Source organism: Neomonachus schauinslandi, chromosome 13, assembly GCF_002201575.2.
Source record: "Neomonachus schauinslandi chromosome 13, ASM220157v2, whole genome shotgun sequence".
Lineage (NCBI taxonomy): Eukaryota > Metazoa > Chordata > Mammalia > Carnivora > Phocidae > Neomonachus > Neomonachus schauinslandi.
This window is the reverse complement of record NC_058415.1, coordinates 52229324-52256963: the sequence shown is the minus strand read 5'-3', so window position 1 is coordinate 52256963 and position 27640 is coordinate 52229324. Positions and strand designations below refer to the sequence as shown.

The 27640-nt window shown below is 36.7% G+C and overlaps 1 pseudogene; it reads left to right on the top strand.

Moving 5' to 3' along the window:
* The first annotated feature begins 2779 nt into the window (after positions 1 to 2779).
* The window catches only part of LOC110572660, a 45859-nt pseudogene continuing 20998 nt past the window's right edge, over positions 2780 to 27640 (top strand).

Below are 27640 nucleotides of genomic sequence, written 5' to 3'. Positions count from 1 at the left end.
AGGGCTGCCACAGGAGCGGCTCTGCCCATCTTCCCTCTTCCTTTGGCCTTCCAGTTTAGGTTTTCTTTTTCTGTTTGTTTCACATTTTGCAGGACATCCTGATCTTGGTTTATTGGGGTTTTTTTCCCCCACACTGAACTTTCTCTTCCCTCCTATTCCCAATCCGCTGATTAGCTTACAGCTTTCATAATTTCTTAACCACGTCCTGTTCTGCAGGAATTGAGGCAGAATGGGAGAAAATTAAAAGAAAATTTAAATCGGTTTTTACTGATTTCAGTGGTGTCATGTGATATAGGAGTTTTTTGACCTATGTGTGTGGTGGTGGTTTCTTTTTCTTTTTTTGGAAAAAACATTGTCGTCATTGTTAGGAGCCCCAGATGACCCTAAATGGTCACTTAGGTTGGGGCAGTTGACTTTCAGGTTCTGCCACATCTTGGATGAGTTACCTACAGTAAGTTAGTGAACACCTATAACCTCAGGGTTTTTCCTATAACATCTGATTCTTAGAATTGTTCAGATGTAATGAGATAATTTGAAGTGAAAGCCACCTTGTTGAGACACTCTAGCCATTACTATGGCTACTCCTTGTACTCATACTGCTGTTGGCCATTTTACTATTTGGAGTCTATGTTCCTTCTCAAAGGTTCCCGTTTGCCATGGGAGTGCTTTTTAGCATAAAAATTCCAATTGCTGTGTCTTAAATATGCTGCAAAAAGTAATGTGTGCTTTGCTTTGACTGAAAAGACAGGCATACAAGTTGCAAAAGGCTAGAACCATGTGGCTTGTCCTATACATGACACAGTCTGTGTCGGTGTGCTGTGGAGTAAGATGCGGTGTGCCAAGATTTTGACAACCTCCACCCTCAGAGTGTCTGGGGAGAGGGTGCAGTGGCCAAAGCCCCAAGGCTGGTTGCCTCTGGCCACAAGCATCGGTGTCTCTTTATCTCCCAGTTCCTATGTTATGCTGGGACCTGACAGTTGGGAAACATTCACATAGTGAAACTCTGCCAACAGAAGATGAATTTGGTAGATTCTTTATACATAATAAGTGTATGCACACATACATGCACGCATATATTTGTGTTTTTGTTCTTATTTATATTTTTTAGGTGAGGAATGATCTAAGGAGTGGATAGAATTGGGTTAAGGGTACCAAAGATTTGGAGGATGTAATCATTCTACTGTACTGTCAGGAAGAGGACAATTGGTTTTCTTTTAATTTGTTACAACGTGATGATGTATGAAAACCAAAACCAAACAACATAACAATTTAGAGAATAATTATAAACTATCTGTCAGAAGAATTTAACTGCCTCGTTCATGGGTTAGTTATTATTATTGGACTTAATATGTAAATAATAGTATGTTTCAGATTTTCATTAGGCTCATAGGATTCTCTGGACCATATGCGGTGTTTACTAAATGCTCCTTGAGTGAATGTCTACCTTATGAAAATGCATTGGCCATTTCTTAGAGCAATGAGACAAATGGGCAATGTGGAGGGTATGTCTTTAAGTTATTTTTTTGAAGATTTATTTATTTATTTGACACACACACACAGAGGGTTTTAAGTTTTACTAATTTAAATCTTATGTCAAGATAATTAGCATGGAATAATGTTGTCCTGCCTCATAAAAGATCTGGAGCAACAGTAGAGGTAGAATCATAAGTTGAATGGATTATATATTGTGGTTTTTACAAAGTATCATCTGGACAGGATTTATGAAAAGTTTCCTTGCCTTCACAGAGAAACCAGTCTTCCCATCTTTATGTTTGAGAATTATAAATTACTGTCATCATTCTAATGGAATTTCGCAGGTATCATTTTGTGCTTTAGATATAATCCAGGATACTGCTCACTCTGTCTTGCCTTGTGTTCAGGCATTTCACATCTGCGTTTCCATTATTGTGAAGGCCTCTGTTTAGAGTACATGTTTCTACATCTTGGCCTCATTTTATTTAAATACTCTGCTGTGGTTGATTAACCACAAGCTATATAAGCAGTAAAAAAGAAAGAAAGAAATAACTTCATACAGAATTATTGTCAGTAGAAGGTGACACAGGCTGAAGTAATAATAAAAGTTAAATGGAGAATATATCAAGTTAATGTATGGCATAATCCCAAACTCCATGGAAGGATTGGTTTATTGTGACGTTAGTGGAAGCAAGCAGAGCCTTGAAAGGCTAGTTATTTTTGAATTCCTGAAGGGCAAAGTAACCTTTACATAAATGCAGCCTACTGAGAGTCTTAAGATGCAATTTTAGTATGTCTGTATAATTTTCTTTCTAATGATGTTATAACATTCTACAGTCTTTATCTAAGTACATCCAAGTACAAATTCAGGAATAAAATATGTCATTTTCTGCAATAAGGAGCTAGTAGGAAATAAAGTATGTTGCAAAGCATTATGTCCATGTCCAGAGACAGGAAGCAATTCAAAGTCATTGACACTGGATTATGTCAGTCACTCACAAAAAAACTCACCGAATATTAGAACTGGCAGTATACCAGTTAAACCTGAAAAAGACAGTGATAGGTAAATAAAATAATATATTATTTTACTCACTGGGGAGTAAACATAAGGGAACTGTTATCTTCCTAGAGCAGCCACAACAAGTTATTATGGGAAATGAGAGGTGTTAGGACTCATCTGCTAATATTTTGAGTGTGATAGATTGCAGGGCAAAAGAGCATTTCCGTAATAGATCTCCGCCTACCGTTTTGGAGTGGGATGCAAAGACTGAATGCACATGGTATTCGCAGGTTTTGGGCATGCGTAATGGCGGCGGCAGCAGATGCATGGGCCGCTCGGAAGCAAACCTGTGCCCGCGCTGCCTTTTCTTCGTTTCGGAAGTTCTCGTGAGACAATCCTGAAGATATTCCAGGTCGAGTCTCGCTCAGTTGAGTCACCACATTCTGCGGTTGTGAACCAGAAACTGTGTGTTCTCAGTGCATTCAGTGATTCACTCATACGGAAACTCACGAAGACCTGGTCCATAAATCATAAATGCTAATTCATGAATCAGAATTCTTTCCAATGATTAGAATGCGTATAAACCCCGCGAAGAGCCAGCTGCTCTCTCCTAGTAACAAGCTGCGTAGGAAACTGAATTGCCCATGAGCCAGTTACTTTGATGGTATAAAAAAAGGTATAAGAATAGTTTAAAGCCTAAATTTCGTAATACATTATTCCCAGTTCACAATGGAGAACTGGACTCATCACCGCCCCTAAATCCTGTGTCTTGTCCCTTGAACAGTACTGAATGCTGGACAAGAGGGCTCTCCTGGCTATCATGGATCAGTTTTTCTACCAGATCCTTTCTCTTTGCATATATCACATTTGGATAGGTTAGTATCAAAATAAGAGAATGCTTTTAGTGATCCAGAATTCACTGTTTTCTTACACTTTCTCAATTAGCACAATTCTCTAAGTTCTTGAAGTTTTTATTGCTCAGATCTCAACTTACATAGTACATAAGACACCAGATTCACCCACCTCACTCACCTCACACAGTGATATCTGTGCCATAGAATGACTGTTCCAACATCTTTGCTTGAAAAAAAAAAAAAGCGATTACAGCCAATAAATATCAGAAAAAAACAGAGTTCTGGACATACTGATGGAAGGACAGACATTTCCCTGGGCCTCTCACTTTGAGAAAAGTATGTTAGCATGGAGTTTCCCTGGGAGTCCGTGGAGATTTTCCTGACAAAAAATAAAAACGCTAATAGCTACCATTCATGAGGGACCTGCCATGGGCCAGTGAATAGTACTAGGGAATTTGCCTATAGTTTCTAATTCGATCTTGACAACAATGGAATGTTACAGACATTATTAAATCCATTTAAAAATTAAAAAATTAAAGTTCAGATAAATTAAGGTAAATAGTTAAGGTTATTGAATTCTCTAAGTTCAGAGATCCAGTAGTTAACTCAGGTCTGTCTAGCTTTAAAATCTGATATTCTAACTGATCTGCTCTGCGCACTGCAACATAGTTACTAACCAGGCTTGGAACATGGCTTCATACTGCACTCTTTTAAATTTTTTTTTTAAGATTTTATTTATTTATTTGAGAGAGAGAGAATGAGAGACAGAGAGCATGAGAGGGAGGAGGGTCAGAGGGAGAAGCAGACTCCCCGCTGAGCAGGGAGCCCGATGCGGGACTCGATCCCGGGACTCCAGGATCATGACCTGAGCCGAAGGCAGTTGCTTAACCAACTGAGCCACCCAGGCGCCCTTCATACTGCACTCTTGAAATTACCTTGAATCTGCCTTTTTTTATCCACTCTGTGCCACACTCTTAATTGAGAACTTGATTATGATCTTATATTAAGCATTATTTTCACTAGATGAGGCTACCTAGGTCTTATGAAATACTCATAGTGCTTAGTATGTTTTCCTCCATACCAATTACCATTGATTATTTTGTATAGGCAACTAATATCCTCACATTATCTGTCTAGATGATTGCCTTCTAAGAAGCCTTTGGTCTCTAATGATAGACTATATACCGTTATCTTACTGACCTTGAACTATTTGATAACTATGATGTCAGTCACAGTGAAATAACTGGGCCCCTTCCCTCCTATCAAGTGGCTACTATTAGTAGGTCCAGATATTGTACTGGCAGAAAGAAACAATTGAAAAATTAGACTTTATTTTGGTTTAGGGATTTTTTTTTTTTTTACATGCTGTGGGCTTGACTGTGGGATAAAGGCATTTCACACCTTTTCCTTTATTCTAATTTAAATTATGAATTATGGTTATATAAATGACCTACTCACAGTCTATAATGATTGATCACTGTGGGCTCTCATAAATAAGCGAGATGCTGAGTTGTGTCCAATTCTCACTGCAGTGACTCAAATGCAATCCTTTTTTCTCCCATCAACCAACCACAGCTGGAAAACACTAAATTGAAAAATGGGGTATAAACCTAGAAGCTAGGTTTTGGAACTTCCAATAAGGGAATATAAGTGTGTTATTTGTTGGCAAGATTGGTACCCAGGGTTTCTTATTTATATAAATTTATTTATATAAATTAAGTTCGTTACTAAACTTAACTTTAATATGTGTTATAAATGTATGCTACATTAAACTGACCTCTAATTTAAAATCTTCCCTTGAATTTAAACAAATGCCCATTCTTTTATAACATACAGCAATGATTCCTCCTTTTTAAAGATTAGGGAGCCTTTTGAAATGTTGAATATTTCCTCTCGAGATCAGTGATCTTTCATTAATTAATTCATTGTATGCATTTGTATTGGTAAGTATAATTTCTAGTAGTTTTTGTTTGGGAAAGCACATCAGGACACAAAATCTGCCATTAATTCAACAATGCTTTAAATGGTTTTATTCTGCTGGTAACTCCAACTATTTTATATATTGTTGAAAGGTAATAAGCCACATATCTGCCAAAAAGATAAATTTTTTTCTATACCAGGATAATAAACATATGGAGTCACAGACCTTTTATCATATCTCTTTGCCCCAACTCTCTCTTCTTTAATCATGTCTAGGATTCCCATTATGCAGTGAGTTTGTGGTCTTGGAATTACAGTAAGTAGTATATCCTATGTTGTGAGAATATAGGAGAAATCACTCAAGACCGGTCCATGCAAACAATAAATGTTACCTGACTTGATCACTGTAAATAACTCTTGCACAAAGGACCTTAAAAAGTAATTAGAATGCTTGTTTCAAATTCAGTTTTGTTTGTTTTTGTCCTTATTATCATATGACAATATTGCTGTCCTTGATCCTAGAAACATGTGATCAGATCCAGCAGGGTTGAATTTAGAAAATATTTAAAGGTGATGGTGAATAGGACCTATTAGGTGGAATAAAACATGCCCAGCACAATTCTATAAATCCAGGTCTTCCCAACACTATAGCAAAAATATTTTTAGTAGAATATATGTTACTGAAATTTGGGGTTTCCTAAGGATACGTTTTACACTGTTGTAAAAGAGAAGCATTTTTCTCATTTTTATAATGAACTTTACAGTATATTGAAGACATTTAATATGTGTTCATATGTCTGAATAAGTGTGTTTATATATTAAAACTTGTTTAAATGTAAAGAAAAGAGATCTACTCCAGCTAGCTCAAGAAAATGGGAGTTATTGTAAAAACACAAGGGGAACATATGGGAGAAAAGATTTCACAGGAGCTATTAAGTTCTAAACCTGCCAGGAATGGAGACCACAGGGTCATTCTAGGATTGAGAGCAGCTCTCAAGATCGCCACAGCCCAGTTAGAAAACACTCAACTTTTCTCTTGTGCTTCACTATTAATATAATGCTACTAAAAAGAGCATTTGCTTCCTTTCTCTCTGCTACTGACTTTGACTAACCCATGCCCATGATTTTGACTCCCTGTGAAATTTCTTACCCCAATTTATGGTATCATTTTTCACCTGCACCAACACTGAAAAAGTTCTGTTATATTGCCTATTTCAGATACATGTGAAATCACATCAGATTGTCTTATTTAGATTTTCCTACTAAGTGCAAGTCTTTTAGGCAAGAAGCAAAGGTTAACTACTCATTCATGTATTGGATCACCTTGAGTTAGAGACCCTCCCCCTACACAATCAGCTATAGCCCAACAGGAAATTGGGGTATGTGATGATTTCTTTCCATGGTGACTTTCTTGAGGCCAGTTTTCTTTAGAAAGTGATGTGAGTGATACATATCTGTAATACCTCTAATTTAATATAATTTCAGTGCAAAGAAGGTGTCAGAAGATACTTCTATAAAGCCTCTGAAATCTCTTTGAAAAATAATAATCTAAATAGGATTGTGTTAAAGACAATATTTTGGTGCCTTTTTTTTGTGGTTCTGTTACTTTTATCCCTATGGAATAGCATGCTTTTGTTGTCAGAATATTTTCTGTTTTAACTTATATCATCTTGAACCCAAACTAAGCCTCATTCAGCCAAGGTTTATGCATTTCAAAATATGAGTTACAGATCTTGAGGGATTCTTTCTTACTTCTATTTCCATGTTCCTATTTCCCCATCACCTGCTCCTCCTTTCAAAATACGGGATCTAAAATGGTATTTTCCCTCTACATCCATGTGGTTCTCAATACTCTCTGCATTTTTTCACTCTAGTTCCTTTAATTTCACTCTGGCCTCTCTTAGATTAATTGCCTTTATGTGCATCCTGATGCTACTCATCATAGACAGATATCAAATGCCATCTTTTTCCAGGACAACTTTCCAAACTCACAATGAGAGTAGAACTCTCTGTCCTTTGTGCTTTTTTTTTTTTTTTTTACCAAATCGCCCTCCTAATTTTAATCATTATATTTTTTCATTTTATTAGAGTTGATCTATTAGAAACACTCTTTTGGTTATAAATGGCAGACAGTCCAACAGATGTAGAATAACAACAGCAAAATTTATGCAATTGTTATATAACTGGAAAGTTCAGTGGTGGATTAATCCAGGTTCTCAAAAGTGGCACCAAGAAGCTATTTCTTAGTGTGTCTTGTTTTAATTTTCTAGTGCTGGTTCCCTCCTGAGGCACCCTTTTCCCTCAGCACCTCCAGGCTTATATCCTCACGTTCTAATTTCTCTTTTCGAACAGTTTCAACCATAATCCCAGAATTAATATCTCTTCTTAGCTTGTCTTATATTACATATCAAAAAATATTACTGGGGTGAAGAGATGGATAACAGTGATTTACACAGGCTACCTGTTTGTCCCTTAAATCAAGAAGGAAGGATTAGTCTCACCAACACTACTTTGTTTTGTTTTTGTTTTTAAGCTTTTTTTTATTGCTCATTACAACACATACCCTTCCACAATGTCCATCACCCAGTTACCCCATCCCCCACCCCTCTCCCCTCCAGCAACCCTCAGTTTGTTTCCTAAGATTAAGAGTCTCTTATGGTTTGTCTCCCACCAACACTACTTTGACTGAGAGTAGAGAAAGGATGGTTCCAAAAGGAAAATCAACATTCTGTTCTTAGAAGAAGAGAACGAAGAGGAAAGGATATTTGTCTATAATAGATACAACAGGAATTGTGCTGCATGTTTTAAGCTTTCCGTAGCATCAATCATACAACCAAAGAAGGAGTTTAGATGCTCATTAAATAGATATGGAACATTTGCTCAAACAAAAGTAGTTTCATGGGGAGAGGGTTGGATTTTGTTGTTGTTTGAGCATTTGCTTTTATTAAGAGAAGGAGCCCTACAATCACCATTCCCCCTCTTGTTTAACTGTGCATCCCTCTTTTTCTTATCCAGAGCCCTTAGTCTCTCCTTATCAAAACATGCTCTAAGAAAAGGCAGGAATTTAATTGCACTAAAGTATGATAACATAATAGCGGCTTAAAGTACTTCCTCTCTCTGGAGTGCATGCCTTTTACAAAAAATAAATCAAAATTTTGAGGTAAAAAAAATTCAACCATTTACTTATTCAAGAAATATTCATTGAGCACCAGTGTGTTGCTGGCTTTGGGGATATCTGTTTTCCTGGCACTAAACTCAAGAGAAATTACATCCCTGCTAATATATTAGGCTAAGTCAATAAAAGAAAAGTATATTCTTAGCTTATTATTGGAAAGAGTTTTACAGCCTTGTGGTTCATGTGAAGATCTCAGTCCTATTTATGCGGCAGAAGGAATGGGGCGAGACTGTTACTAACAGCCCAGTCTTTCCAAATGGATAGTTTTCTTTTTAAAATATACATATTACAGGAAAAACATGTAAATCTGTAAGTGCAATTTTAAAGCTGTTGCCTCAAAATCATGTCATACCTAAATCAATGTCTTTTCTATGCAATATCTCTTCCTAGAATGTGGGGATTTATCATTTGGGTTTGTTTTATGTAGATTTGTTAGCATATCACATGTAGCTCGGCCCTATGATGTTTGCATCTCAGTTTCAACATTCATGCCTAGAAGCAGTGTTTTCTTGAATAAAGATGGCTTCTCTCGCCCTTTTTGAAGCCCCTTTTTCTGCTCATTCAGTGAGTGTCCTCTTTATTTGTCCTCAAGTCTGGATAGAGCAGGACTAAACAGGCGGAACTGGGCAACCCTCTCTCTGACTACACAAGCCAATTGTTGGAGTCTCTGCACACAGGATGTGCGTCTGTGTGTGGTGTTGGTCAGGACATTTCCTTCCCACCCTTTTATTTTTTGCTCTCTCCCACCTAACATATTCCATTCTCTCCCCATTGTAAATTCTTAATACTTTCTTAAATTTGCTGTGTAATTAAATAAGTCAACACATTGTATGTGTTTTGTCGTTTATCTTCTTGTCTGTTTGATTCATTTTCATTGATCCTTTAAGACACCATTCACTGATTGCTTTCTGTGACACCTTCCTATCTGTGAATATAGCCATGTCCTTTACTCTCTCCTGCAAAACTGTGTGTGTCGACCTCTCTTTACCACTCTGTGCTCTGATTGGACTACATGTCTGTTTACTAAACCTGTGATCTCTAGAGGTGCAGGGGCTCCATCTTATTACGTCTTCATCTTTAACAATTAGAAGAAAAATGCCTGACAGATAGTAGATATTTAACATGTTTGTTGAACGGATTAATCCCTAGGACCAAAATGTTCCATTTCATGAGGTACCTCCAGTTCATATTAATAGTTCCCTAGAGAAATGTCTCAGGAAGGATCATGAAACAGTCTTAATGAAACCCCAAATTCTGTTGTCTTCCACCAGTAAGGTTGCTGTGAGTGTAAGGTGGGGTTTGAGAAGATGACAAGATATGTGCTTCTGTTTGCCATTCTTACCTAAGGACTACTTAAAAAAAAAAAGTATCAGTTTTTTCCCTTCCTGTTAAAGTTTTAAGCACTTCCTCCGATAATGTGTTCCTTATTTCTGAAGAACAGAATATAGCAATCATCAGTGTCTTGTGACTTTATATATATACATAAAATCATAAAACCATATATAGATTATATATAGAGATAATATTAGGATGATACAGATAGATTATATATATGTGTGTGTGTGTGTATATATGTATATATATATATATATAATCTTCATCATATTTTCTTCTAGCTGTGATGTTATGGTGTTCTGGAGGGCTATTTGGTACACCAGTGTATCTCCATGTTCAAGAACTGTTCCAGCATATTGTGGTAGTTGATAGTTACTCAGTGAATGTTTGCTGGATTTAGAATCAGCTTAAAATAAGGGCAAGAAGAGAATAAAGGTCTCATGGTAGAAAGAGGAGTCCTAGAGAGCTAGTATGTATATATGTACAAGGGGAGCAGTAGATACAAAAGTCATGAGTTATGACTAAGTAAGAATAATTGCATAGAGTGCGTAAAGATTCTTTATGTAATTTTACTTGGATATCAGTTTTCTTACTAGTAAACTGCTACTACCCCAATCCAAAAATTGATAGTCCTTGTCTCAGTAGTTTTATATTTTTAGTCTCATTGCTTAACCCATCAAAATAAAAATGTGCACTCCACAGCAAAAGAAAAGAGAGGCGCATAATAGGTATTGAATAAATTACAACTGTTTGTGTATTCATTCCCATTTACTGTTTAGTAACATTACTCTAATAGTCTGCTTCAGTTGTTAATGGATTAAAGTTAGAATGCTATGGATTTCTGCCTAAACCCTTGTCCGAAGGGTCCCATTTCCCATATTATGGAGCATCCTTTATGGCATAATGAAATAGAGTTTTAAACTGACCTTGGGTACCTGGGTGGCTCAGTTGCTTAAGCCTCCAACTCTTGGTTTTGGCTCCTGGGCCATGGGATCAAGCCCCGCATCAGGCTCCCCATTCAGTGTGGAATCTGCTTAAGATTCTCTCCCTCTGCTCCTCCCCCACCCCCTCTGTCTCTCTAAATAAATAAATAATAAACTGACTTTATTATAGCCATAATATGAAATGTAAGCACATCTATTCTGAATGTTTTATAATGTCTATGTGCTTTGTTTTGTTTTGTTTTCCCATGTTTTTCTGGGAAATCTGAATGTTTTCTGCAATTAGAACATTTTATATATAGTATTATATGTTATATTTTATAGTATAAATATATATTATAAAATTAATGTATAGGGGCGCCTGGGTGGCTCAGTCGGTTAAGCGGCTGCCTTCGGCTCAGGTCATGATCCCAGGGTCCTGGGATCGAGCCCCACGTCCAGCTCCCTGCTCCATGGAGAGCCTGCTTCTCCCTCTCTCTCTGCCTGCCTCTCTGCCTACTTGTGCTTTCTCTCTCTGTGTCAAATAAATAAAATCTTTAAAAATAAATAAATAAATAAAAATAAAAGTAATGTATAAAATTTATAAAGTATTATTATAGAATGTTATATATAATAGGTTTCTATACAATCAACTGTAGTTTAAGAAGCACTGTTAAGACAGTAACTAAGAAATATACCTAGTGTTGTGGGACATACTGAAGGTGATAACCCGCATGAAGGCAAAGAATCAAATGGTTATGTGATGATAAGAAAACAAACACATGAGCACATGAATACACACACACGCACAAGCACACACACACACACGCATGATTAAAGCTTAGTAATGTGATAATAACCATTTATTTAGAGGAGTGCCAATATCCATGTGTTGGTCTTTACCAGGTATTTTTAATTTCTTAATTGTATCAGTAGAAATAATGATTTAATGGTTTCAAATAATTAGCTATGTCATTAGGAGATTACGAGGCCTTTGTATACCATTCGCAATTTGGGACTGTGACTTCTACTTTATTGTGCTTCTTTCTTTCTACCTTCTTATCTGACTTTTCCAGACACCAGAGGTGAATTGTGTTCTTTCTGTCATTCAGAAAGTGTACAATGATTGTGGAATTGTGGATGTTAATATATTCTATCATATAATCATGCATTATTCATTGATGCATGCATTTATTTATTAATTGTAATAGTGGGCTGAGCTAATGGCAGATACCCACAAGAAATTAGAGGACAGAGGGAGGGAAAAGCCAGGATATTTGCCCCTCAACTTCTCCCCAGCCTGAGGTGGCATCTCAAGCAGCAATTGTATTTCTTCCTCACAAAGAAGATGAGGTAAAAATATGGGTCAGTCTGGTGCCATCTGTGAAAACAGTTTGGTGTAATTTAATATTTTTCTCACTTACCAAAGTATTATATAAAATGGTTATATGCTTTTTAGAATGGTGACATGCATTGATAATTAGCTCTTAACCACCTGAAACTGGATATAACTCCCAGAAATGCTCAGGAGAAACAGGCAGGAAAAGCCAGCTTGAAACCATATGGCTACAGAATTGCCAAACTTGGTAAGAGTTCCAACAAGCCTGCCAATTCTAGTGTCTCCATAATTCCTAGCTACAGCTGAGGATCAAGATCTAAAGACCAAATGCAGTACATGCATAATTGCATCTTTGAGATGTGAATAAGAAATGAGCCAGCTCTCTGCAGGTGGTACACTGGAAACTTCATTGAACATGATAGACCCTGGAATTTTGAAGTGAGAAAATGAAGAGCTCTAAGGTCATGAAGGTGGCTTACCCATCTTTAGGAAGCCACATTGTTTTTCCATTCTAGCTCTGCAGGCTGGCCAGAAGCCTAGCCTTTGCCAATCACTTTGCCCTTGCCATTGAGGGTAAACTCTTCAGAGAATAGCCAGAGCACTCTCATGAAGGAGAAAAGTAAGTAGTGTTCTTAAGATGCTGCCACAGGAATAAAGTTAGCAAGAAATAACTCTCCCCTGGGATGTGCAGTAAGCAGTTCAAATAATATACTCAAGCACAGGGAATGAAAGGAATCAGTATTCTGTCCCCTACTTTCCTGCATTCAGAGCCTACTATTTCTTTTTGGATGAACAGGTGAGAGAAGAAGAACATCATGGGGTTTTCTTTCTTTCTTAAGCACAATCTCTTTTCTTCAGTTAAATTTAGCATTGATTCTGGGAGGATCAGTAATGCATCTTTTTAACTTTTTATTTTGAAATAATTATTGATCCTCAGACTGTTGCAAAATAAAGCAGAGAGGTGTCTTATACCTTTCACCCAGCTTTCCCCAATGGTCCTATCTTTTCTAACAGTAATATAGTATCAAAACCAGCCATGCATTCTAAAGAGGTGAATATTTTATACTATCCATGAAAGGTTGCTTTTTTTTTTCCTTTATGTGCACCAAAATCTTATGAATACAGGCTGTTTTGGTTCTGAGGGTTACTAAAAGTGGCCTGTACATTGTCAGCATTTGTAGATCTAAACATGATATTTTAAAGTGCATTTTTGGTGATTACAGACATTTAATTAACAATATCTTTCAAGGTGCCTGGGTGGCTCAGTTGGTTACGCATCTGCCTTCGGCTCAGGTCATGATCCTAGGGTCCTGGGTTGGAGTCCCACATCAGGCTCCCTGCTCAGTGGGGAGTCTGCTTCTCCCTCTACCCCTCCCCCCTGCTCGTGCTCTGTCTCTCTCTCACTCCCTCTCTGTCTCTCAAATAAATAAATAAAATCTTTAAAAACAAACAAACAAAAAACCAAAAACTAATATCTTTCAAATATCTTTGCAAGCTTCATCTGTGTAAGTAAGTAACCATTGTTTAGTGATTCAGGATTAATTGTGAGTGCATTAGAAGCCTCACCATATATAAGAGAAGAACAGAAAAATCTGGTTAACGGTTTGATAGATACTGGTTGTATTTACAGGTTTTCCTGGTTCAGGAGCTTTACTTGCATCGTGTCTGTCATTTCCATAAATATAGCAAATGTAGGGCCTTGTATACAGAAAGTTATGAACAAAAACTTGACAATGACAAACAATTATTCTCAGACTGAACAATTTATTGAGTGTGCCTGCCAAGTGAGAACTAATTTGTTAGGACTACTTAGAAGAATTAATAATAGAAAACAAGATGAACCAATCAGAATAGAGTTAAAACATACAATTTAAATTTGAAAAATTTGCTGATGCATTCATTTGAATACTGAAGTCAGAAAGCTTTCTAAGTTAGAAGAAAATGTCTTCCAATTTCCTTTCTCTGTTTATTTGTTCACACCATTCTCTCCATCTGATATACTTTCTCTCATGTGTTCCACTAGTTAACTTACTATGTTCTTTGTAAAAGGCTTGTTTCAAATGCAAATTCACCAGCAGGAAGTTTTCATATTTTTATTTCTTTTTCTTGAGCCCATGTATATAGTTTTCTCACATTTTTTTAAGTTATAGTTAGTTTTATATTTCAACCTACTGTTGCCATCTGCCAGATTGGAAGCATCCTGAGGACAAAATCTGCATTTTATTTATTTTTATGTTCCAACTCAACAAACTACATTTCTTAGATTTGTGCATTAGATTTAATTTCTCCTTTTTTTTAAATTAGGTGTTTGGCTATCAATAGAAATAATATTAAAAGGACCAAATGTGGACTCTAACATGGAGCAACCCATGCATACCACCAAGAGAACTCACCTCCTTTCCCTTAAAGCAGAAAAACATTTAACTATGCAAAGATTAAGTTTTTGGTGTGAAGGAAAGGGCAGGAAAGAAGAGGGAAGAGGAAAGGAAATTGTTTGTTTTACTCCAGTGATGAAAGCAAATTTAACAAAGGATATTGTCAAGTACCTCAGCACCATTTATCATTCATTTTCTGTAGACTGGAAACTCTCAAGAGGCTCCCATTGATTTTCAGGATGGCTGCAGAATTGATAGGGATTTGAGCAGATGCTGGGTATCACCCACCAGGTGACAGCTTGGCTATCAGTTCCATGATATCAGAAGTGCTACCCATACTCCCAACCCAAATACGCACACAATGGCCTCTTACAGTATCATACAAGTTTAGTTTTGGGATTGCTTGAAAGGTTCTCTTAACAGTAAGATAGAGTATATGTAAAACATTAGTATAATGCCTGCCACATAGTCAATGTTCGATAAATGCTACTTACTGTATAAAATAAGGTAATGGACCTATGCTTTTATGAGTGGTAAATCTATTCAGGCTCTGGAAATCTGCAAAGGTTTACCCACTAACCTGATGAGCTAGTTAAGGATCTACATACACTAGCACCTTTGGAAAGGGGCATTAGCTGATACCACACTTCCAGCTATTAGTATAAAATCACCACATTACTGCTGGCTCATCGTTGCTGAGGAAGCTAATTGCAGCAACTAATTTTATTGAGACAAACTTCATTGTGCAGAAATAAAATATTGAGCAGAGTTTATGAAGGCAGAAATCAGAAGACAGGGTACCAAGGGGATAAGGTAGGGAACATTAAACCCTGATACATTCATTTGTCTTACCTCTGTCATTAAACACCAATCACATTTCAAACCAACGCATGTGTTTTGCACCCTACCCTCCACCCTCCCCCGACAAAAAAAAAACAAAAACAAAAAACAAAAAAAACCCCTCACCCTTGGAGGATCAGCTACTCTACAGAACAGGAAATATGAGTTTGCAAAGTATAAGGTACTAAGAAGTCATCTCTGTAAATCAGCACACTATAGGGCACTGAACTGAAATACATACCGCCAATGTTTTTTCTCTACAAGTAGCATTTTTTTTACCATTATGTGAATTTATTGCCTGCAAACTATGCCACAGCCTCAGAAACTGAACTCCCATATTTATCCATAGAAGAACATGGTGATAATCTCAGCCCTGTCTTCAAAGATATATTATATGCAGCTTTCTACAAAAGGAAGGAAATGTATTACTTTTTCTATGCTAGTTAAGCTTGGATCTTCCTGGTCTATAAAATGTCAGTAGCTATGAATTGTACTGAAACCTGATGCATGGTTTGGAGATGATTCCTCTGTACACTGGGGATTTGGCTCCGGAGACAACATTCTTTTTCTGCTTGGGTGCCCAGCTTGTACTTTTCATAACTCCACAAATAAAAGCTCATACTGCAACAATGAAGAATGACATTATTGAGATGGGAACAAAAAGCAGGCAAGAATTATTTTAACCACACTAGTAAGGATGACTAAAAAACTTTTTTTTAAATCTATCATAGTTGTATAAAATTTAAAAACATATCTCTCCAAGGTCAAAATTTCTAGTGCCTAACAACAATAGGAGGAATAAAATATATGGTGTTTTACCTCAAGAGTAGCTTACAGTGCCATCATTTTGGGTCAAGATGCAGAATGATCAATAGTTTTTAGGGTGTGTGTGTTTTTCATTATAAAATTGTTTTACGTACCTGATAGACAATTTTGAAAAAATGAGACATATATAAAAATATAGTTAGGAACTCCCAATTCTTGTCACATTAATGTAATTGGAATTAGACTTGCCTACCCTACCTTAACTCACCACAAAAATGGGCAAAATATATGAAACATTTAATTGTAGGCATTAGGCAGTAGGCAGCACAAGGCTGTGATTCAGAAGAGAATGAAAACAAACAAAATGAGACCTAAAATCAGCCTGGATTTTTGCCTGGAGGCATTTTCCAGTTTATAATGCAGGGAGGGAGAACATAAGGGAAGCACTGATCATTTGAGAAGACTGAGATTAAAATATAGGGAGATAAGGCAGATGGAATTTGCAGAGGGAGAGATAAGTACAGAAAGAGTTCCAAAAATCTACATAAGGGTTCCACTGAGTCTGTTGCTGGAGACTCAACTATGCTTATGTCTGGCGAAACTCTGCAAGGCAAAGATCCATTGGAGAGCTGTTAGGTGAATGATCCCTGAGTTTGCTCAGGACTGGGAGGTATCAGAACTCTGTCTAGTCAGAGTAGGGAGACCTTCACAACCACCCAGAACATTCTGTAAAGACTATAGAAGAGTCTTACCTTAGTAGAAGGGCCAAACTGTAACTACAATAAAGGCTACTGTACTTGAAAGCCTTGAAAAGAGAAAGTTAATCCAAAAGTTACTTAACTATCTGCCAAAACAAAGTTCAATATTTTTCTAAAGGAAGACAAGAAAACTCAGAATTCAAAAACTACTAGAAATGAAATAAGAGAATGTGACCTATAATCAGGAGAAAAATCATCAGCCAATAGAAACAGACTCATAAATGAAAGAAATGATGGGATTAGTAAACACAAGGACTCTAGAACAACTACTATAAATATACTCAAGACTTAAAAAACAAAACCAGAAAATAATGAGACAAATGGAAGACATTAAAGAAAAAGAAAGAAAGAAAGAACCAAAGAGAACTTCTAGAAGAGAAGAATGCAATATTTTAAGTGAAAAATAGTTTATTGGGTGGAATTCAAATCAAAGAATATATTACAGAAAAGAAAGATCAATGAACTTGAATAAATGCCATTAGAAACTACCTAAGTTGGGGCACAGAAAGAAAAAAAAAAAATACAGGGCTCCTGGGTGGCTCAGTTAAGCGTCTGCCTTCGGCTCAGGTGATGATCCCAGGATCCTGGGATCGAGCCCCACATCCAGCTCCCTGCTCAGCAGGAAGCCTGCTTCTCCCTCTCCCACTCCTTTTGCTTGTGTTCCCTCTCTCGCTGTGTCTCTCTCTGTGTCAAATAAATAAATAAAGTCTTAAAAAAATACTGAAAAGACAGTGTGATAATGTCATGAGACCAATACACAAATAGTCATTGATTACTGACAAAAGTGCCAAAATATATCAATTTGAAGTAAAGTTTTTCAACCACTGATACTGGAACTAGATATCTATAGAAAATAATGAACCTCAAACTTTAGCTTGTACTATTTACAGAAATTAAAGTGGATTATGCAAGAAAACCATCATGACCTTGGAGTAGGTGAAGTTTTTAGATAGGACATCCAAAGCATACATCATGAAAGAAACAAATTAAAACATCAGGCTTCCTCAAAATGAAAAACTTCTTCTCTTTATAATACTTTGTTAAGAAAATGAAAATGCAAGTCACAAATTGAAAAAAAAATACAATACTGATATCTTGTATTCAGAATATGTAAAGGACACTTACAACTCAACAATTTTAAAAAATATGCAAAATATTTGAATAGACACTTCATGCAAAAAAGATAATAATGACTAGTAAGTATATGAAGGTACTCGATATCATTAGTCATCAGGGAAATGAGAATTGAAAATCTAATGAGATGCTGCTTCATAAAACTAAAATGGTTAAAATTTAAAAGCCTGACAATTCCAAATGTTGGTGTTTGTGAAGCAAACAAAATTCTCAAATGTTACCCCCACTTTGAAGACAGTTGGCGGTTTGTTTGTTTATATAGCCAAATACACACTGAAATAGAATTTTCCTTTTTGGTATTTATCCAAGAAAAAATGAAAACATATGTCCACATAAAAACTTGTACATAAATATTCTTATCAGCCTCCTTCATAATTTTCAAAAACTGGAAACAACCTAAATGTTCATCAGTAGGTAAACGGATAAACAAGTTGTAGTATAACCACATAATAGAATACTACTCAGCAATAAAAAGGAAGAAACTACTAATATATGCAACAAAACTGATAAATCTCAGAAATGTTCAGTGAAAGAAAGCCATGCAAAAAGCCCAGTGACATTGATACCTCCCAGAAATGTGATAGGTGAAAGAATCCATATATAAAAGAGTCTATACTATTTATATAAAATTCTAGAAAATATAAGACTGACTAATCTATAGTGACAGAAAACAAATCAGTGTTTCCTGGTGACATTTGAGGCTGGGGTTGTTGCAGTGGGGTAGGAAAGAACTTTTTGGAATCCTATATCTTGATTATGGTATGGTTGTTTGTCACAAGTCATTGGAAGATATACCTTAGATGCACTCTTATTTTATGTTCATTATAATTCAGTAAATTTGAGTAAAATAATTAAACCACTCATTATTATATACCCAGTGGCAATCACCATTGGCACTTTATATATTCTCTTTCCAATTGGTATAAATACCTACATTTTTATGTAATTAAAAGTATTCCTGAAGTAGAATATTTTTGTTTTGAGCATTGTCTAAATTTCTGCATCTTTTAAATGCTAGTAATAGAAAGAGCTTGAACAGTCTTAAGAGTTCTTGACACATATATCCAAATGAATTTTTAGAAACTTATTGCAATTTACATTCCAGTAGGTCTTATATTTATAACAAAAATTACCTAGAATTGGCTATATATATCACTTATGTCTCTGTTCTCCCTGCTCAGTATTAGCCCATCAAGAAAACTTTGTGGGGAGAGGAGATTAAGTCAAAGGACACAAGCTTTCAGTTATAAGAAGAGTTAAGTTCTGAGCATCTAATGTACGCCATGGTGACTGTGGTTAATAATACTGTATTTTATATTTGAAACTTGCTGAAAGTTGATGTTAAGCTTTCTCACCACACACAGAAAAAGGGTGAGGTGATGGATGTGTTAATTATCTTGATATTGGTCATCATTCCACAGTGTATATGCATAGCAAATCATCACGTTGTGCACATTTTTTTTACGTTGTGCCCATTAAATAGATACTATTATATTTATCAATTATTCCTCAATAAAGTTGGTGGAGGGGGGAGAAAAAGAGAAAAGAAAACTTTGGTCCCTGCGTTAAAAGTTGATTGATGCTACGTTACAAACTGCAACCACTTCCTTAGGTCCTCTAGGAACTACGAGTTGTTGTGCACATCATTTTCAATATAAATTCCTGTGTCTTATGCGTTAGATCTGAGTGATGATATGCTCAAGAAGATCTGAAGCATAAAAATGCTTCAAATTGAAAGGAGGAAAGGGGATAATGGAACCTCAGTTGCTGAACAGGAGTAGCTGGGAAAACAGTGCTTTTTCAAATTATTGTTTGGACTATTATTTTAACTCTGCCTCTGATGAACACATTTTGACTAAAACTTAGAGAAATGACCCAGTTTACTTTCCTCTATTTTCCAGCATTTGAGTCCTAGTCATCTACCTTGCAGCTTGAATCACCTGGGAAGAAAACAATGCAAAGAGAGCATTTACCTCACTTAGGAGAATGCTACACTTAGGGCTGTTGAAACTCTGCAAACTTTCTCAGTGGAAAGACCATTGCTGCAGCTGAGTCAAGCAATTTGCTCTTTGGGCATTGTAATAGTGTGGTTATATGCCTGTACATGGACAGCTCTCTGAAGCAGAAACATGTTAAAGTTTTGAGAGTGAGTTTAATGGACCATAGCAATAATTCAAGTTCCTCAGGATTCTAGGCAGTATTCTGTTTTCCAGTTTTCATTGCAGTTTGTAGAAACAAGTGCAGTTTTTTGTTCAAAAAACCAAACTACTAACAACACCTTGTTTTTTGTTTTGTTTTGCTTTTTAATGATTAGCTAGCTCCTAGAAGCCAGTTATTTATTTTATTATTCATTTTGGCTTCGTATCTTCAAATTAAGTGTCAAAGGTGTGTATTTGCAAATAGCACCAATAAAATGGATCTATGAAAAATATCTAATAGATAGTATGACCACATTGGCACCTTCAGGGACAAGGTGAAGAAATAAATGAAAGCATAAGCAACAATAAAGTCAGCATAAGCTCACATATTAACTCAAGACAGAGGTCCAAACTCTGGAGGTGGTTCCCAGGGCTGTTCCTCAGTGACACACATGGAGAGAAAGTATTATGACTTGAACAGCAGTCACATGCCAAACCATCATGCTAGGTGAATTACATTCAGTATCTTATTTTTCTTCTCAGTAAGTCTGTAAAGAAGTATTAGGAGGAAATTAAGGCTCTGTGTGCCTAATGGTTGTCGGAGGCTGATTAGGAAGTGGTAGAAACCAGTGTGAATCTAGGTCTCTGACTCCCCAACCTACCTCTTTATTTTCATGAATCTTCCCAATTTATCTTTTTTAGCTTCCTTCTGCTGCATAGGAAAGTCACATCTGGAAGTCTTTAGAATCTCAGGATTATAAAGAAAAGAAAGAATAAAGCTCTTTTACAAACATCGGCAATAGATTTGCTTAAAATGCAGAGTCATTCATTCACTGACCATTTATATAAAAGTGCTATGTTTTAATATTTTCCACTGAAAATAGAAAATCTGAACCTCTTACAGTTAGGAGAGATATTACTGCTTAACTAGAAGTCATTTGCAAGCCCCTATTACAGTCCCTATTTTAAGAAAAACAACACCAATAGCTACTATCATTTATGAAGTCTCACTTTGCCCCAGGCACTGTGCTAAACACAGAAGACACCTAAGGGATATATTTTATGTGCCAGGTACAGAAAGTATAGAGGTGAATAAAACAGAAAAAAGTAATGTAGGGTGATATGATTTTGAGTAACTTGGTGTCTCCTTTAGAGTTGTCAATGAAAAGGTGACATTTAAGATGTGAGCTGAAAGACAAAAAGAAGAAGGATATTATAGATGGAGCCAATGTGACTGGATCATAATGGGTAAGGAAGAGAACGTTATAGGAGAAAATTGAAGATATAAAGTAGGGTGAGATCATAGAGGGCTTTGCAAGCTGCTTAAGGGATTTGAATATTCAGCTTGTGATGGGGTGTCATTAGGTTGTAAGCAGGGGAGTAAATGACTTGATTTAAAGTTTAAAAAGAACACTGTGATGCCATGTGTGGAATGAATTGTGTGAGGTTAGGAAGTTCTTGCAATGAGTCAAGCTATCTGATGGTAGTTTGGGTCTAGAAGGTGATGGTAGAAAGGGAAGACATATTTGGAGATGCTCATGATTTAATATATGATGAAGGGTAGAAAAATCAAGGATAACTCAGATTTTTGGCTTGATTACTGGGTGGGTGGCAGTGCCCACCTCTCTCTAATTGACATGGGGAAAACTAGAGGAACACCAGATTGGGAATGGGAGAAGAAGAGTTCTGTTTTAGCCCAGTCAATTTGGAAATGGCTAACTTGCCCAAAGTCACTGAAATGGTTGCTGTAGGATTTAAGACCAGTTTTATCTGATATCAAAATCTGAGTTCTTATGCTACTATATTAGATTGCCACTAACACCCATCTGGAAGCTTCATTAACTCAAAGATCATCCTGTTTACTTGGGAAAGGCTTTAACTTCAATACCTCAATTTCATCACTAGAGAAATCTTATTGAGTGTGTCGTACCATACCTTTTTTTTTCCACTTGTGAAAGAACACATTGCAAGAAGCAATTGAAAGAATATAAGAGGGAAAGGGGTGAATAGATTTTTGTCTCAGTCAACCTTAGTTAATATGAAATACAATGTCCTATTAAAATTACAGTCCTTGCCCTAATCAAAGTTTTATGTAAGGTTGTAATTATGGAAATGAAAAAAATATAAAGATGAAAACAGGGATGGGTTTGTCCTTACAGGGTCAAATAGAGGGAGGAACTTTATTGGTGAGAACATGTATGAGTAACTTCTGGATTATAAATGACTTCATGAATAATTATTAGAAATATACATTAGAATAAACTGGTGAGAAAAGGAGAAAAATATGAAGATACAGAGGCAGAGCCTTTGTATGCTATTATCATTTTGTATAAAGTTCATATGCTTATTTGAACCTACCACTCTTATTTCTGTCTTTAGCAGAAATGTAAAAAGGACACTTTTACTATGTTATTAGTGAAATTCTGTAACTCTTTTTTAATTGCAAAGACTCACTTTTCACTTAATATTCGTGCCATAGCTAATACACTATTAAAACAAAAAGTAGGAGGTTCATAAATATCATGTTTCCAGACATAATGAATGAAAAGTGTCTCTTCTGTGGACAATTTTCACATTTTTAGAAAAAAATCTATATGTTAAAAGTGGCCTAGTTTGTGTTCATAATTAAATGATGAAAGTAGTTTTTGGATCTGATTTTGAAAGAGGAAACTTTAAAAATATAAGAAGTTCAGGGTGCCTGGGTAGCTCAGATGGTTAAGCGTCTGTCTTCCGCTCAGGTCATGATCTCAGTGTCCTTCGATCAAGTCCCACATCGGGCTCCCTGCTCAGCGGGGAGCCTGCTTCTCCCTCTCCCTCTACTGCTCCCCCTGCTTGTGCTTTCTCACTCTGTCAAATAAATAAATAAATAAATAAATAAATAAATAAATCTTTAAATATATATATATATATATATATATATGAAGTTCAAAACCTATATAGTTAACAAATCTCCAAAAACTCCATTGATTTAGAAAAAAAATATTCATGTAAGCAGAGGTGATTTGATCCTTAGTTCCAGTCTTTGTTTCTGGACCAGATGACAGACTGGTGGACTGTCCAGTTCAGATGATTGCACAGTGTCCACGCCAATAAAAGTGATGCATTTGTTTCCAGTTCTGTCTGTTTTCATTTAGGGCCGATAATCAGGACAGAGGGCTACATTTCTATATGTGCAAGGGATGTTTATGGCCAGAAGAATTTCACTTCTGTGTGCTTTTCGTACCCATGATGTGCAAAGATGCTTTGCAATTTCAGTAATGCATTGTGGCAGTTCTGGTGGCTGATTACTTAAGGGCCTTTGTAAAGTGATGACCTCAACCATCTTCTGTCACCTTGAGACACATCACTTCAATCTGTTCTGATAACAGCTGATCTGGGTCAGATATAGCTCGAGGCCAAAGGGACTGACATTGAGTGGAACCTATTCAGAAAAGATTGCATATGGGTGTGTATGTACATCTGTATGCACAACTACACAACCTTTGCTTATTATTGCCTTATTAGAAACATATATTTCGGGAAGTACAAGACTGTAGTTTTATGTGCACCTATTTGTTTTTGCCAATTTTGGAGAAATCTTTGAGCTTTTTTTTTTTTAAATAAACTTTTATTGAGGTACAACATACACATAGAAAAATGCAAAAATCATGAGTATAGAGCTTGATGAACTTTCACAAATTGAACATACCATGTAAGCACAACCTAATCAAGAAGCAGAACATTACTAACATTTCAGTAGCCCCTCTCACAACCTCTCTGAATTTGTCATCCCCCTCCCCAAATGGAACTTCTATCCTGATACTTAAGACCATAGATTAGTTTCACCTGTTTTGAACTTTACAGGAATGGAGTCATAATAGTATGCATTCTTTTTTGCTTGCCTTCTTTTTTTTTTTTTTGGTTTGGTGGGGTTTTTTGCCCTTTTGGGTTTTTTTATTTGTTTGTTTGTTTTTGCCCAACAAGTTTCCATAATTCATCCATGTTGCTAGTGAAGTAGATTTTTCTCATTTTCATTTTCATTTTGATGCATTGGAAAAATCCCCTCCAGAAAAGTTATAACAATTTATGCTTCCAGAAAGTGCCCAAAGAATGTCTGTTTTCTTATACCTCACCCACACTGGGTAATTCCCATGTTTTCAAAATACCAATCTGATGAGCAAAACACAATGACATTGGTCGATTTATTTTTATTTTTATGTTTTTATTTATAGGCCACTGTATGTATTTTATAAATCACCTGTTAGAGTACTTTGCCTTTTTTTTTTAATTCTTATGTTAATCCCCTACATTACATCATTAGTTTTAGATGAAGTGTTCCATGATTCATTGTTTGTGCATAACACCCAGTGCTCCATGCAGAATGTGCCCTCCTCAATGCCCATCACCAGGCTAACCCATCCTCCCACCCCCCTCCCCTCTAGAACCCTGTTTGTTTTCAGAGTCCATCATCTCTCATGGTTCGTCTACCCCTCCGATTTCCACCGCTTCATTCTTCCCCTCCTGCTACCTTCTTCTTCTTCTTCTTTTTTTTTTTCTTAACATATATTGCATTATTTGTTTCAGAGGTACAGATCTGAGATTCAACAGTCTTGCACAATTCACAGCGCTTACCAGAGCACATACCCTCCCCAGTATCTATCACCCAGTCACCCCATCCCTCCCACCCCACCCCCCACTCCAGCAACCCTCAGTTTGTTTCCTGCGATTAAGAATTCCTCATATCAGTGAGATCATATGATACATGTCTTTCTCTGTTTGACTTATTTCACTCAACATAATACCCTCCAGTTCCATCCATGTCGTTGCAAATGGCAAGATCTCATTCCTTTTGACGGCTGCATAATATTCCATTGTATATATATACCACCTCTTCTTTATCCATTCATCTGTTGATGGACATCTTGGCTCTTTCCACAGTTTGGCTATTGTGGACATTGCTGCTATAAACATCGGGGTGCACGTACCCTTTCGGATCCCTACTTTTGTATCTTTGGGGTAAATACCCAGTAGTGCAATTGCTGGATCATAGGGTAGCTCTATTTTCAACTTTTTGAGGAAACTCCATACTGTTTTCCAGAGTGGCTGCACCAGCTTGCATTCCCACCAACAGTGTAGGAGGGTTCCCCTTTCTCCGCATCCCCGCCAACATCTGTCATTTCCTGACTTGTTAATTTTAGCCATTCTGACTGGTGTGAGGTGGTATCTCATTGAGGTTTTGATTTGGATTTCCCTGATGCTGAGCGATGTTGAGCACTTTTTCATGTGTCTGTTGGCCATTTGGATGTCTTCTTTGGGAAAATGTCTGTTCATGTCTTCTTCCCATTTCTTGATTGGATTCTTTGTTCTTTGGGTGTTGAGTTTGATAAGTTCTTTATAGATTTTGGATACTAGCCCTTTATCTGATATGTCATTTGCAAATATCTTCTCCCATTCTGTCGGTTGTCTTTTGGTTTCGTTGACTGTTACCTTTGCTTTGCAAAAGCTTTTTATCTTGATGAAGTCCCAATAGTTCATTTTTGCCCTTGCTTCCCTTGCCTTTGGTGATGTTTCTAGGAAGAAGTTGCTGCGGCTGAGGTCGAAGAGGTTGCTGCCTGTGTTCTCCTTTAGGATTTGGATGGACTCCTGTCTCACATTTAGGTCCTTCAACCATTTGGAGTCTATTTTTGTGTGTGGTGTCAGGAAATGGTCCAGTTTCATTCTTCTGCATGTGGCTATCCAATTTTCCCAACACCATTTGTTGAAGAGACTGTCTTTGTTCCATTGGACATTCTTTCCTGCTTTGTCAAAGATGAGTTGACCATAGAGTTGAGGGTCCATTTCTGAGCTCTCTATTCTGTTCCATTGATCTAAGTGTCTGTTTTTGTGCCAGTACCATGCTGTCTTGATGATGACAGCTTTGTAATAGAGCTGGAAGTCCGGAATTGTGATGCCGCCAGCTTTGCTTTTCTTTTTCAACATTCCTCTGGCTGTGCGGGGTCTTTTCTGGTTCCATACAAATTTTAGGATGATTTGTTCCATTTCTTTGAAAAAAGTGGATGGTATTTTGATGGGGATTGCACTGAATGTGTAGATTGCTCTAGGTAGCATTGACATTTTCACAATATTGGTTCTTCCAATCCATGAGCATGGAACGTTTTTCCATTTCTTTGTGTCTTCCTCAATTTCTTTCATGAGTATTTTATAGTTTTCTGAGTACAGATCCTTTGTCTCTTTGGTTAGATTTATTCCTAGGTATCTTATGGTTTTGGGTGCAATTGTAAATGGGATCGACCCTTAATTTCTCTTTCTTCTGTCTTGTTGTTGGTGTATAGGAATGCCACTGATTTCTGTGCATTGATTTTATATCCTGCCACTTGACTGAATTCCTGTGTGAGTTCTAGCAGTTTTGGGGTGGAGTCTTTTGGGTTTTCCACATAAAGTATCATATCATCTGCAAAGAGTGAGAGTTTGACTTCTTCTTTGCCAATTTGGATGCCTTTGATTTTTTTTGTTGTCTGATTGCTGTGGCTAGGACTTCCAATACTATGTTGAATAGCAGTGGTGATAGTGGACATCCCTGCCGCATTCCTGACCTTAGGGGGAAAGCTCTCAGTTTTTCCCCATTGAGAATGATATTCACTGTAGGTTTTTCATAGATGGCTTTTATGATATTGAGGTATGTACCCTCTATCCCTATACTCTGAAGAGTTTTGATCAAGAAAGGATGCTGTACTTTGTCAAAAGCTTTTTCTGCATCTATTGAGAGGATCATATGATTCTTGTTCTTTCTTTTGTTAATGTATTGTATCACATTGATTGATTTGCGGATGTTGAACCAACCTTGCAGCACAGGGATAAATCCCACTTGGTTGTGGTGAATAATCCTTTTAATGTACTGTTGGATCCTATTGGCTAGTATTTTGGTGAGAATTTTTGCATCCATGTTCATCAGGGATATTGGTCTGTAGTACTTCTTTTTGATGGGGTCTTTGTCTGGTTTTGGGATCAAGGGAATGCTGGCCTCATAAAATGAGTTTGGAAGTTTTCCTTCCATTTCTATTTTTTGGAACAGTTTCAGAAGAATAGGTATTAATTCTTCTTGAAATGTTTGGTAGAATTCCCCTGGGAAGCCATCTGGCCCTGGGCTTTTGTTGTTGGGAGATTTTTGATGACTGCTTCAATTTCCTTAGTGGTTATAGGTCTGTTCAGGTTTTCTATTTCTTCCTGGTTCAGTTTTGGTAGTTGACACATCTCTAGGAATGCATCCATTTCTTCCAGGTTATCTAATTTGCTGGCATAGAGTTGCTCATAATATGTTCTTAGAATTGTTTGTATTTCTTTGGTGTTGGTTGTGATCTCTCCTCTTTCATTTATGATTTTGTTGATTTGGGTCATTTCTCTTTTCTTTGTGATAAGTCTGGCCAGGGGTTTATCAATCTTGTTAATTCTTTCAAAGAACCAGCTCCTAGTTCGTTGATCTGTTCTACTGTTCTTTTAGTTTCTATTTCATTGATTTCTGCTCTGATCTTTATTATTTCTCTTCTCCTGCTGGGTTTAGGCTTTATTAGCTGTTCCTTCTCCAGCTCCTTTAGGTGTAGGGTAAGGTTGTGTACTTGAGACCTTTCTTGTCTCATA